The following is a 13,142-nucleotide window of genomic DNA, read 5'->3' on the forward strand; positions in this document are numbered from 1 at the left end:
GAAAGCAAAAAAAGAAAAGAACTAAGAAAAAAGAAATAATAACAACTAAGAACTTCTCACATGCGAGAAGTAGTCCAAAAAAGAGGAAAGTAATATGAAAAAAATAAGGAAGTGACTTTCTAAAAAGGTATCAATGATATTGAAAGTATGTGAACCTTCAAAAGGGTCATAATTATGAATAGTTGCAACTCTTTAAAAAATTTGTGATTATAAAGTATTCAAAAATTTCCAAAGGATTTTAGTTATGAAGTGTTGTGAGTTTTTGAAAGGATTATAACTATGAAGTGTTGTGATTTTTCAAAGGATTTGTATTATGAAAGGTTGTGATTCTTGGAAAAGATGAAACAAAATAGTATATTTTATCCTTTCCTTATAATTAGAAAAGGAAGAATTTTAGAAAGTAAATATAAAGTTGAGATAATCTAGAAGGAATAATTCATTAAAGGGTCGATTAAGGATAGAACCACATGGACTAAGAAAAGAAGAAGGTAAGAAAGGTATGTTTATGAATTTTATTTGTTTAATTATGAATTTATTCATATTAATGAATCATACTTGTGGATAATATTGTGTTAGCTCATATGGTTAACACCATGGAGATTGATGAGACTCGAAGCACAGGGTATGCGAGATGTTAAGATCTCCATCTGACCACCATGGATGAGAATCAATGGATAATCTCCATGTGCCAGAATATTCTGATGATGTCAACATATGCATATGTGATTGGCCTTGGATAAAGGATGTGGCTATTAATATTGGAGTTAAATTAGAGGGTAGAATGATATAGTTAGTTTTATTATTGTTATGATTCTAACCATTACTTTGCAGGTATTACTTGTCCCAAACTAACCCTAATAGTGGGGACATTACATTACCCCTTAAAGTGTATATTTATTTAGTTATGCTCATCATAGTATCAAATGATTATTGTAGAAGTAATTATGGAAGTTATATTAGTTTCTTTCCATGTAACTAGGAAAATGATTGTTTCTTAACTTTTGTTTACATTTCTTGTACATTGAACTCATTTGTTAGTTTTTATTTCTAAATGATGTAACAAATGAGTCTTCTCTATGTCATTATGTTATGAAGGATAGATTTATCTCTAGAAATAGGCTTTATTTTTCTAGCATATGAGAAATGGTATGTTACACAACTTACATGTGTAAAGTTAGACACTTCAATTGTTAAATATAGGTATAAAATGATATTATATTATTTATTAAAAAAAGATAAAAAGATACAGGATCACTTTTTGAGAGTCAAATAGGTAGTGCCTAAAAAAAAAAGCATACAAAAATACAAGTAATGTCCAATTGTAGAAACATCATGTTAAGTTTGATAAGTGGCTAAAACAATAGTTGTGGGTGGCAGAGGAGGATCTCTATCATTCTTGAGACCCTCTATATCAACGAGGCTGTAGATGTCATTCAATAGGGATCACTCTTTTTATGTATTGACTTCTTTTTCTTTCTCCTTCATGAGATGAGAAGTAGCTAAGTTCAATTGCGAGAGCCATTTGGAAGAGCTCAATCAGTTGTTGTCACTATTGGTGTTTGACCAACCAAACTTACCACCTATAGAAGGGCTCACATCCCCATGCTCTACTCAAAATTTGAGCCTCCACGTGGTAGAGAGGTGAAGCATCACCTTAGAAAATCCCTACCACTACTAATTGACAACAAGGAGCCTAGGACTTCAGGGTCTATGAGTGGTAAGCAAGGGAACTATGATCATATTTCCAACCACAAGGTCGAGAATGGTCATGGAAAGTAGAAGATCATGGAGGTAAGTTAGAAACTGTAAGGGACATTTCCCCAATGATGCAAAAGATTATGTAATTTGGTCACTTGAAGTGCAACCTTGTTTGCTAGCACTTGAATCTAAAGAATCACATTACTACAAGTAAAGGCTTTAGCAAAAGCAATACATGAATATTAATAGAGTTGTGAGAAAAGAGAACAACATTTATATATTGTGAGAGAAGAGAACGATATTTCTAAATAGAGATAAAAATGATGTGTGTGAATAGAATGAGATATGTGAGTATGATATAAGAGGAGGGAATATAGTATCTATCCTTAACCCAAATGCCCAAAAGAAATGATCCAAATTGATGAATCACAAAGAAGTGATCAATGCACAAATGAATCAAATGATGGAGAATATGAAGAAAGGAGGAAGTCCTATACTCTACTATAGAAAGTATGTACTTGAAATCTCAAATGAATAAAAGACAAATACTAACCTCAAAGTAGGGAAAATTTGGAAAATGTTGGTTTCTGATGTCTACGTATAGTTTTGGGAAATTTTGCAACCTGTCTCGAACTAGAAATGTTGAGACAGAGAAAACCCATAAAACTTTTTTTTTTCAAGGGTAGGTCGACCTTGACCCAGATAGTGGGGCACAATCTTGCCCCAAAAAGTCAACCTTGACCTACATTGCTTGGCCAAAAATTCTGTTCACGGATCTCGAAAGTTCATCAAAAAGGATATCCAAATCTGAACTTCAATTCACTATCTTGTACCTACAAGAAGAATGGTTTTTTAATTTGGATGGGGGATTTTCCTTGGTCAAACCCCAGTTTGAAATCAATGTTGAAATATAATTGAAATTGTAATATGTATAAACAAAGTAAATGGAACTATTCACCTTGCTTATATTGAAATCCTTGTGGAGGATTTGAATCCTTGAATCCACAAGTATGGATGCTCCAAATGAATGTAGAATTGTGTGTAGGATGTCTCAAATCAATGGTATTAGATATTCAACACCAATCTTGAATGGATCTTAACATAAGAAGAGGCTTAAATGACTTTGAATGGAGAAATCCTCGACAAGAGGGCTTCATAGAGATTGAATCCTTCACTGGCTAAAAATGGATCTCCTTGATGAATTGGATGCTTGAATGCTTAATTCTTGATAAAGGATTGTCCAATATAATGTAACCTTTTAAAAAGTAGATAGATAGATGTCAAAACTTCAGACTAAGTGGATGTCAAAATGAGAGAAGAAGACTTCCTTACATAGTGATCTAGGGCACAAACTTCTAGAGCAGTTGATATTGGAGAATTAAATCCCAATTAAATTTTAACCCCAAGAAATGGACCTAAATTAAATGCAATTTAAGAGTTTACCACTTCAAAACCCGAAACAGTTGACCTAGGATCTTGAATGCTCTGAAACTTGAAACTTGAACCTAGGGTTAGGGTCCAGGTCAACTCTGCCCTAGGTCAGGGTCGAGGCATCCTTGACCTAGGTTAAGGTTGAGGTCAACCATGACCCTTCAGGTCATCATTGACCCAAAAAGTCAAAGTCTTTAGTTTCTCAAAGAAAGTTGTTAGAAAAAGATTGGAAATAGGGGGAGAGAAGCATAACAAGGGGGAAATATCCAGATCCATGCAGATACCTATTCAAGGTGCTTGAAATGACCCTAGACCACTTACTTAGAGGGCTAAGCACTCTTATCATGGAAGTGCTTCCATTTTAAGATGATACATTAAGTCCCCACTTTAGCAAGAGTATGGACTTGATGCAAACTCTTGGTAAAGGAGATCGTAATGAAAAGATAATCTTATTAAAATCAAAGGGACAAAGAGATCCTCAAGCCCCTAGAGACTCAAGTCTTCGTCAACTCCAAGATCACAATAAGGGAGACATCTATACAAAAAGAGAAAGAGTGTGATTATCTTTCCCAATGAGAACTTATGTCCCATTTTGAACTGTTGTCACTTAGGTTTGCACCCTTGTCCAAAGCCTATGCATGAGAACAACCTAGTGAAACATGGAAACAACCTCCAAGCTGTGGGACTTGAACTGTGAGGTTGAGTATCCGGAGAAGGCCGGCTTCCTCTTACTATCAGGATGCACCTAACTACTCTTGGAGAGGAAAAGGGAGAAGGAGAGCATGAAAGAAAATCTACCTAATCTAATCTAAAGAGGTGATGCACCAAAATAGAGTGTTCAAACCAATCTTTGCCCATATATGCACTATTGAACCAGAATGAAACTGAGGATATACACATTCAGACTTGCTTTAATCTAATAATCACATGTAGATCAGAAGAACTAGATGAATGACACAAGGAAAGAGAGATTCACTTATATTATCATTCATAGGCCAAGGAGATACAGTCATGCAGATCATAAACCTCTACAAAACACCAGTAAGAGGCAAAGAGTTCTTGCACTTTCATACCAATGGCTGAAGGAGATAAGACAAAAAATCTTGTAGTTCAGACGCACAGGGGAATTTAAACTGAGAATCTGCAGAACAATAATAGAGGAAATAAAGAAAGGTCGACAACCCTTACAGAATTCACAAAATTTTGCCTTTATAGCTCAAGCATAACTGGGATGTCCTCCAACTGTAATTACTTTGCAAAAACCTACCATTAAGTCCTACAGAGAACAATCATGGGGATCCAAAGAAAATTTGATCTGAATATAGCTTTTTGGTACCATGAAATCTGATTGTTAACTAAAGCAGGGCCCTGAGAAGACAGAGGTGGCACCATTGATTGTCTTGATCAGGTAGATGGATCAACTAGGGGTGGTGGAGTGCTCTTCCTTGTCTTGCATTCATTTTGGGGTGGGTGGCATTGATCACGAAGATCAAATCGCATAAAAATTCCTGACCCTCTTCATTCCTAAGCACCTGAAATAGTAGGGTCAGCAAGTTAACTAAACTCTGCATCCAAAATGGGCTACGTGGACCAAAAGTCTTTTATCTTTTCACCACCCTGCAAAGTCTCCTCAAGTTGACCATGTCTTTCATTACTAACTACGCCATCTTCTCAAACTCTAACTGTGACGGTCACATTAACTGTCAGGGCATCTAACTATCACTGCCTCCACCAGACCCACTGGGACATGTGTCATCAAGGCACTATGTCACTATGTGTATCCTCTGAGCACTTTCCCATAGCGAGATAGGGCCCACTATAGATCCAGACAAATCTGACGATTGTGAAGACTTGCCATAATATTGTGCTATCTCCTTAAACCTCTAGGCCCATGAAACACCTCAGCACACCTAGCATCCAACTTGACCCAAACTGGTACCATCCTTATGGTTTCATAACACTCAGCCCCACCATGCCACGTGTTGTTGAGGTGCTATGTCGCTATGGGTAACATCCTCACAGCTTCCCATAGCGAGATAGTGCCCACCATTGATCTCCACAAGATCAACGATCGTGGAAGATCCTCCTAATGTTGCGCTTGCCTCCATAAAGTTTCTGGTCCATGAATCCACTTGGCAACCACCAGGCACAACTTGGCATCCTCATCTTGGCGAGATCTGGCCCCACCTTGCTACGTGTCACAATGGTGCTATGTCACTATGGATAACATCCTCACAGCTTTCCATAGCGAGATAGCGCCTATTGTCGATTTCTTTTAGATCTATGGTGATCAATAAAATTGCACGACTGCACACCGAGCTGGTTGAGTGGACCAGTGAAATATTGCCACCGCACTATGACCCACCTGACAGCTGCCACCAAGGACGAGCCATAACATCACTTTGGAGAAGGGTGGGCCCATTACGTCATCTATTCCATGCATCACCGAGGTATGGGTAATTTCCTCGTAGCTTCCCATAGCGAGATAGTGCCAACTATTGATTTCCTGAGATCTAACAACAAGCAAGACGGATCTAACCTGTCAGTGTACCAACCAATAAGAACTGGCCACATGCCAACCTGTTTGAGAAGTCCTCATTTGTGGTCCGCCAAGTGAAGCAGGACCCACATTCTACACAGTCATACATTAGCCAATGAAAAGATGGATCAACTACCAACGTGTGCCAAATTCATCACTAGTATCTGACGAGGCATACTTGGGACCCACCTGACAACTGATGTCACCGCAGTAACACTTTTCATCTAGGCGCTATGTTGCTAACGGCGAGGAATAGAGATTTTTTGATAGCACCATACCACCCACCGTGGATGGAACAAAACCCGACGTCGAAGAAACAACAAGGTAAAAGGGAGGACCCACCTAACACGTAGCCAAAAGGCACTATGTCGCTATGACAAAGGATCATGCAACTTCCCATAGTGAGATAGTGCCAACTGTTGATCTATCTTGATCTGACAATGAGAAACTTGCGGGCCCGCAGAAATAAATCATAAGGTTTGATCATTTAATCTTTTCGATATTCTTGGGATGTTTTAAAATAACATTAAACAAGGAAGTGACCATTGGGTAGGCAGTATTTAAAATTCAAATATTTGGTGGGGGGGCACAATATGTAACATTTCTGGTGACACATAGGGGATGCTAGCCTGCTATGCATAAGACCAGTGGCTTGAAGCATCCATTGGGCTACAGAGTCAAAATATGTAGATCCTATGTATACTGTGAAACCCTAACCCTACCTATGAGAGGAAAACCCTGAAGCCCCTGTCTCTGCAACTAGAACCAGAGACCAAAACCTCCTTCTACAACCTTCAAAATTTCAAAATTTGCTATCTCATGGAGACAATCCTGTGCTTGTGCACTTCTTGGAAAAGAAAGGAACAAACTAGAATGAAACTAAGCTAACTATGTACATGGAATCTCAAACCCTAATTAGAAGCATGGCTTGAGATAGATCCCATTGACTGGGATGGGCAAAATTTCACCACTGGGCCTGCTTAACTGGAAAGCATTGGCCTGCTTGCAACTGACAATCAGATAGGGACCACTCCATAATGCATCAAACTTTGAGTGTCTTCTTGGTCTCACCCTATCTGCATCCCATTTCAAAACTAGATCACCTTCTCTGAAAGTCCTGACCCTAGTCTTCCTGTCAAAACTCTTTTTTACTTGCTGCTGGTTTGTCTCTAGGGTCTGCATGGCTTTACTTCTCTTCTCTTCCAACTCCATCAGCTCTGCCATTCTTACTATCATGGCATCATCTTCAATCAACTCCAGCTAATGAGCTAGCTCTAGGGATGGAAACTCCAATGAGATTGGAAGTCTTGCTCCTCTGCCATAAACTAACACAAATGGTGAATTCCCTATTGATCTTTTAGGCATTATTCTGTCGGCCCATAGTGCAGTCTTCAATTTTTTATGCCAACACCTCTGGTTATCTTTTATTGTCCTTTTCATGATCCTGATCAGGTTCTTGTTGGACGACTCAACCAAACCATTACCTTGAGGATAGTAATTTGAGGATGTGCTCAAATAGATATTATGATCCACTGCCCATGCACAAATCTGAGCTCCAACAAAAGACTTTGCATTATCTAAAATAATGGTTGAAGGGGCACCAAACCTGGTCAAAATTCCATCAAGGAACTCAACAACTGAAGATTCACTTGCATCCTTTAATACAACTGCCTCTATCCATGTAGTGAAGTAATCTGTAGCAGCTAGAATCCACTTGTGACCAAATTAGGAGGATTGATAGGGCCTATGTGTAGACACCTAAATTTGATTACACTATTTTAGTAATCCTATTTAGTTATCTAAAAAAGCATTATTAATTAAATTTCTATTTAATTAATCCTTTGTCATCCCCTAGTTGATTAATTTAATTAATCATCTATAGTCCTAATTGATAAATCAAATAATCTATTATTTATCAATTAAATCCTATTCTTCTATCTAATTCCAAAAATCCCCATTTATTAAATAAATCTATTTGATAAATGAAATCCTCAAATTCAAAAACCCCTAACCTATCTCTAAACCTCCATTTAGCCTAATCCACCCCATCCACCCATACTAACCAAGCTTAGCCACTAACTCACCCACCTTCATTAATGCTATCCACTTGCACATCTCTAACATCCCTAATCTAATCCTAAACCCAAGCCTAATCCACCCCCTAATGTTGTCACATTCCTTAAACAAGTTTAAGACTTTCCTAATCCAAACCAAAGTCTCCCCTCAAAAAGCCCAACCACTAAGTCATGAGTGCTCTTACAAAACATAAAAGACTCTTACAAGCCCACTCATGACTCTTACACCCATCTTCCACACTCTTCCCTCTTCCATACTCATTCCTCTTACATCCCTCTTACATACTCAACCCCACTCATCATGCCTTTAACCAACCCTTTACCCTACCCTCTCACACTCATCCTCCTTGTGACAAGTGTCACCTTCCCATTGGTGCTAAACAAGCACAATCCATGTGCTCCCATTTGAGTGCATCTTAGCCCTCCTTAAGCCTTCATCCATCCTTGCATCTAAGCCCTCCATCCCTCTACCCCTTAGCCTATAAATTGAATCCCATCCCAAGCCATTTCATCAACAATCTTTGAGCTAAAGTTACCATGCTATTTTGAGAACCAAAGCCATCAACCATACCCTTATAATGCCAAATTGAGAGCTCACAAAGCTACCAATTTGCCATTACCCATCTCCATTGAAGCAGCTTTTGAGCATCTTGAGCATACATCCACAACAAAAGGACACATCTACAGAATTCAGAAAGCATGGAGTGTTTTCTCTTGTGAGGTTTGCACTTCTGGTTTGCTTTCTTTGTCTAAGGATATATGTGAATTTAGTTTTTGGTTTGTGAATGTTTACTTTATTTGTTAATGTTCTTTGCATACTAATTCTTGTTCTACATTTTGGCACGCCCGGTGGGACCCCACTATGGGTCATTTAATCATCTATTTTCATCTATATGTCATTTTTTTAACCATCTAATATTTTTTGTTGTTTGAGTGTGTTGTGAGGGTGTTTTGCTTGTTTTTGCAGGTTAAAGAACGCACTTAGGAAGAAGAAATACCATCTAAAAAAAAAAAAAATTCACGTTTTTCAGCTTTTTTGGTGCAGTTTTGGCGTCTGCAACCTGTTCTGTCTGCGAAAATCTGCATCTACGAAAATCGACGTCTACGAAAATCTGCGTTTGTGCAAATCGACATCTGCGAAAATCTGCGTCTACGAAAATTGACGTCTGCAAAAATCCGTGTCTACGCAAATCGACATCTGCAAAAATTCGCGTCTGCAAAAATCGACGTCTGCGAAAATCCGCGTCTGCTCAAATCAACATCTGCGAAAACCCGCATCTGTGAAAATTGTCGTCTGCAAAAATCCGCATCTACGCAAATTGGCGTCTTTGCTTGTCACTTGTTTTCTATGCTTGTTTAAAAATCTTTATTTCCCATAGTTAAGCTCTCATTTTTGAAGATTTTGGCTAACTAACTAAATTGCTTTTTTTTTGTCTCATTGCAGGTTGGAGCACATATGGAACCACTAACCATGTTTCTTGCAGGTTTTCATGTTGCTAAAAAATGAACTTGAATGTTTAACCATTTTTCTTTGAATGCATGTTGCTAAAAAAATGAACTTGAATGGTTAAACACATTTTCCATTGAATGAATGTTGCTCAAAACACACTCTTGAATGTCATGGATTAAAATCAACTTTCCTTGGAATGCATGCTTAAAACAAAAAAATTCAATCTTGAATGCCAAGGATCAACTAACCATTACAATATCAAACACTTCATTTGGAGCTTCTAAAATTGAACAAAAAAAATCTCTTTTTCACATGCAATCTAGGTAAAGTTTGATTTTTGGACATTTAAGAAACTTTGTTAAGTTAAAAATACAAATTTACAAAAATCAATTTGAGTAGTTCCTTGGACTCACCTCTTTTCTAATCACCCATCAAATATTAACCATTGGTTGCAATCTCAGCGCCATTTATGGGGATCGGTCTACTTGAAAAAGGTGTTAAATGTTCCACAATCTAACTCACTCACTTGGTCTTTGAATGTTTGCTTTAACTTTATCAAAATTCTTAAATGGCCAAAACTCTAGATTAAATCGATCACACTTCAAGTTTGGGCACTAAAATTGAACAAAAACTGACGTGGAGAGCCTCCGGGCGTGCGCTTGAAATCGAATCTCACACGCTTTTGTTTTGGGTTTAAAACAAACTCACACTCAATCTTGAATGCCTTAAAGAAAATTAATCGATACTTGACGTGGAGGGCCTCCGGGCGCGCGAGTTTGCTTTTGTTGACCCTAACTCTTCTTATTGTTTGCATTCTTCGATCGATTTACTTTTGTTGGCGCTTCAAGTTGGAATTGAACATTGTCTCTTAAACATGAGTGCTTGCAAAGTCTAGATTAGCACACATAAGAGTCAGTTGGTAGAAGAACAAGCGTGTTTTTTAGCCCAAGGTCATCCAAGTCTTCTCTCCCCTTGTCGTCTTTCGAGGCCATCTTGGGTGCATAAGATTAGGATCCAAAACCTTGTTTCCTTTTAGGAGGCCTGCTTGGGGATTTCATCACCCCTTGGACGACCTCAACTCTAGTGTTCCAGCGGAGTATAAGAATCGAGAGGTGAATCGAAAGACACCTCTCTTGGGATCGAGATTTTGTCATTCGGGCTAAGCCTTAAAGAACTTTATACCCTTGAGAAGTGAAAGAGGAGAAGTGGGTTACCGCTCCTCTCGGCTGTGTGACATCGTTTTGGTCTCATCTACGGATTTGGGCCTCACGTACCTTGCGTATATCGAGGACTCCCTAGCTAAACCAACTGTCAGCCTTGCAGAAAACCATCTAGGATGTTAATGTGTTTGGAGTGACTGATCGAAACATTTGTAGAAAATACACACTCCTCAACGCAAGTATCACATTCTGAGAACCACAAACTTCTATCTGGGTGTTCCTATCTATTGCTTATTTTTATTTTACTTGTTGAATGAATGTTTGCCAAACCTGGTCAATCCTAGCTTAGGGCACACTTAGCGTAGTAACTGCCTATTTTAGAAGTTGAACAAGTTGAAGCAAAACAACCAGAATCTCCCAAAGCCAAGCAAATTCAAAAATTTATGTCAGAACAACCCAAACCCAAACAGAAGTTTCACAAGGTCAAACTCAAGCCATCTCTAGCATACCAAGAACTTTCAGCCAAGAGAAAAGAAATAACAACAAGCCCACGAATTGCCAAACTCCAAAAAGCAGAGGACAAAGCTACCGACGAGGCACTTCAAGAGGCCTGGTTAGAGTGCACCATCAAATTTAGCCAACATCTAGGAGTTAATCCTGCTTATGCCTTACCAACTAGGCATGATTTCTATGATTAGACACCCTTGTTTCTCCCCATCTTCTTGGATAAGCTTCACTTTAGAGTCATCTTTGTAGAAAATCCAGCCATCTTAGGTTATCCCCTTAAGCATTATTAGCTCATCCATCTCATTTAGAATCAAACCATCTAGCTAGCAATCCCAAAATCTGCACATCTAAGCTTTCAAAATTTTTGTCACCTTGCTAAAAGTTTGCCATTCCTAAAATCTTCCAAATCCACCAATCTCACCAAGGTTATCCCTTTGACAGAGCTTTGTCTAGGGTAATCTAGCTTTGTCACTTGTTATCCCTCATCACCTTGAGCTAAAGGTTGGGATTCGCAAGTGGTCAATCTCGTGTTCTTCCTAAAGGATCATCAGTCTATCCTTAAGTTGACACAATCACCACCAAGCTTGCACATAGGAAAGCAGACCTTTTGTGCTTTGACAACATATCTTTGAAGTTAGGATCCCCAACCCAATCCTCCCTAGGTTTTTTCATATAGCTTTGCCTCAACCTAGGAAATCATTTGCATAGAAAATCCTTCCCCCTTTTGCATCCATCAGCATTATTGCATCTCATCCCTAGGAGCATTTTTCATGCCACCCGTCACTCGCTTAGCCAAGAAGAAAGAAACAATGGAGCCCTATCATTTGGATCGAACAGCCTCACCCCCCTTGAGCACTCAGCCATCCTTCAGCCCAGAGCAAGCTATGCCATCACCTACTGACATTGAAGCTTTCATGAACCAACCAGGAAATGCAGTATTGGTAAACGCCATTATAGACAAAAACAAAGAGACAATCATGGCTAATTTTCGAAGGGACAATGTAGGAACCTTTGACTTTGGAAGACCCCCTCCATTATTAGATCCATCTCACCCGTTGTTTGGGCAGCTGCCACCACCCATAGGCTCTTATGATCCAAATTATCCTCAATATATTCCAAAAGAAGAGCCTCTAGCCAATCCATATGACCCAACAGACCCAAACATACCATCATCCATCCAAGTTGAAATCTCCATGCCGCAAGCCAACCCAGCCACCACCACTACATCCTTAGTTCATACCTCTCCGCTCCAAACCCCCTTTACCCAAAACAGCTCACCATTCACCCCCTTCACTATTGTTGTTGCTGCTCCCCAACCCAGCCTTCCAAATCCACCCATCTCCCAAATCAGTGCTAGCATCTTTGGCCAACCTCAACAATATACAACAGGGATGTCACCCATGGGGCCAAGTAGTCAGCCTTTCATCACCCCCAGCTTGTTCACTGCAGCCCATAACACAATCCCATCATTTCCATTAGGTCTTGGGAGCTCAATACCACCAGCCACAAATCCACAAGCTACTACCTTCACCCCACAAAGCTATCAAATCCCACAAGCTACTGCCAATCTTCTACCAAGCTCCCAAGTGACCCCAGCTCCCGCCACCACTCTACCAAGCTTCCAAATCCAGCCAAAAAGCCTTCAAACCCCATCAGTTCCATTCCCAAGCTTTCAATTCCCACCACCTCCACCACCAACTAATCCATTACCTCCAATTACCAACTACTTTTCAATGCCACTTCTAGAAGGTAACCCACCGCCCCAGCCAACCACCAATTATTTGCAGATACCATCCCAAATGGGGGCACAACCCACATATATTGGTCATACCCCACAAGCCCTCTGATCCTTTCCCCAAGCCTCACAACCATCTTATACCTTACCTCCATAAAGCAATCCATTTATCCCATAGCCAGCTTATGTTCCTCAATCCCAACCTCAAATCCCATATCAACAGCAAGCCTCGCAGCACATGCAGCAATATGCGCCACCTCCCCCTCAACAACCCATCATCCACCATGCAGCTGCCCAAACAATGTACAATCCCTATCAGCAAATCCCTCACAGCCATCCATATTCAGTGGGCCCATCCAGCACATACCTACCTCAAGGCACTCCTACATTGGGGGCACCCCAACCATCACCTATCAATTCAGAGTGGGAGCAAATGAAGACAGCTCTGAAAGCCATCCAAGAAGGGAATGATCCAAAGACATTCAAGTTTGAGAATGTGTGTCCTTACCCATTTGACAGAGCCATTACCACGACACCATTTCCCAAA

Source organism: Cupressus sempervirens, chromosome 6, assembly GCF_028749045.1.
Source record: "Cupressus sempervirens isolate cs-2001-9-10 chromosome 6, ASM2874904v1, whole genome shotgun sequence".
NCBI lineage: Eukaryota > Viridiplantae > Streptophyta > Pinopsida > Cupressales > Cupressaceae > Cupressus > Cupressus sempervirens.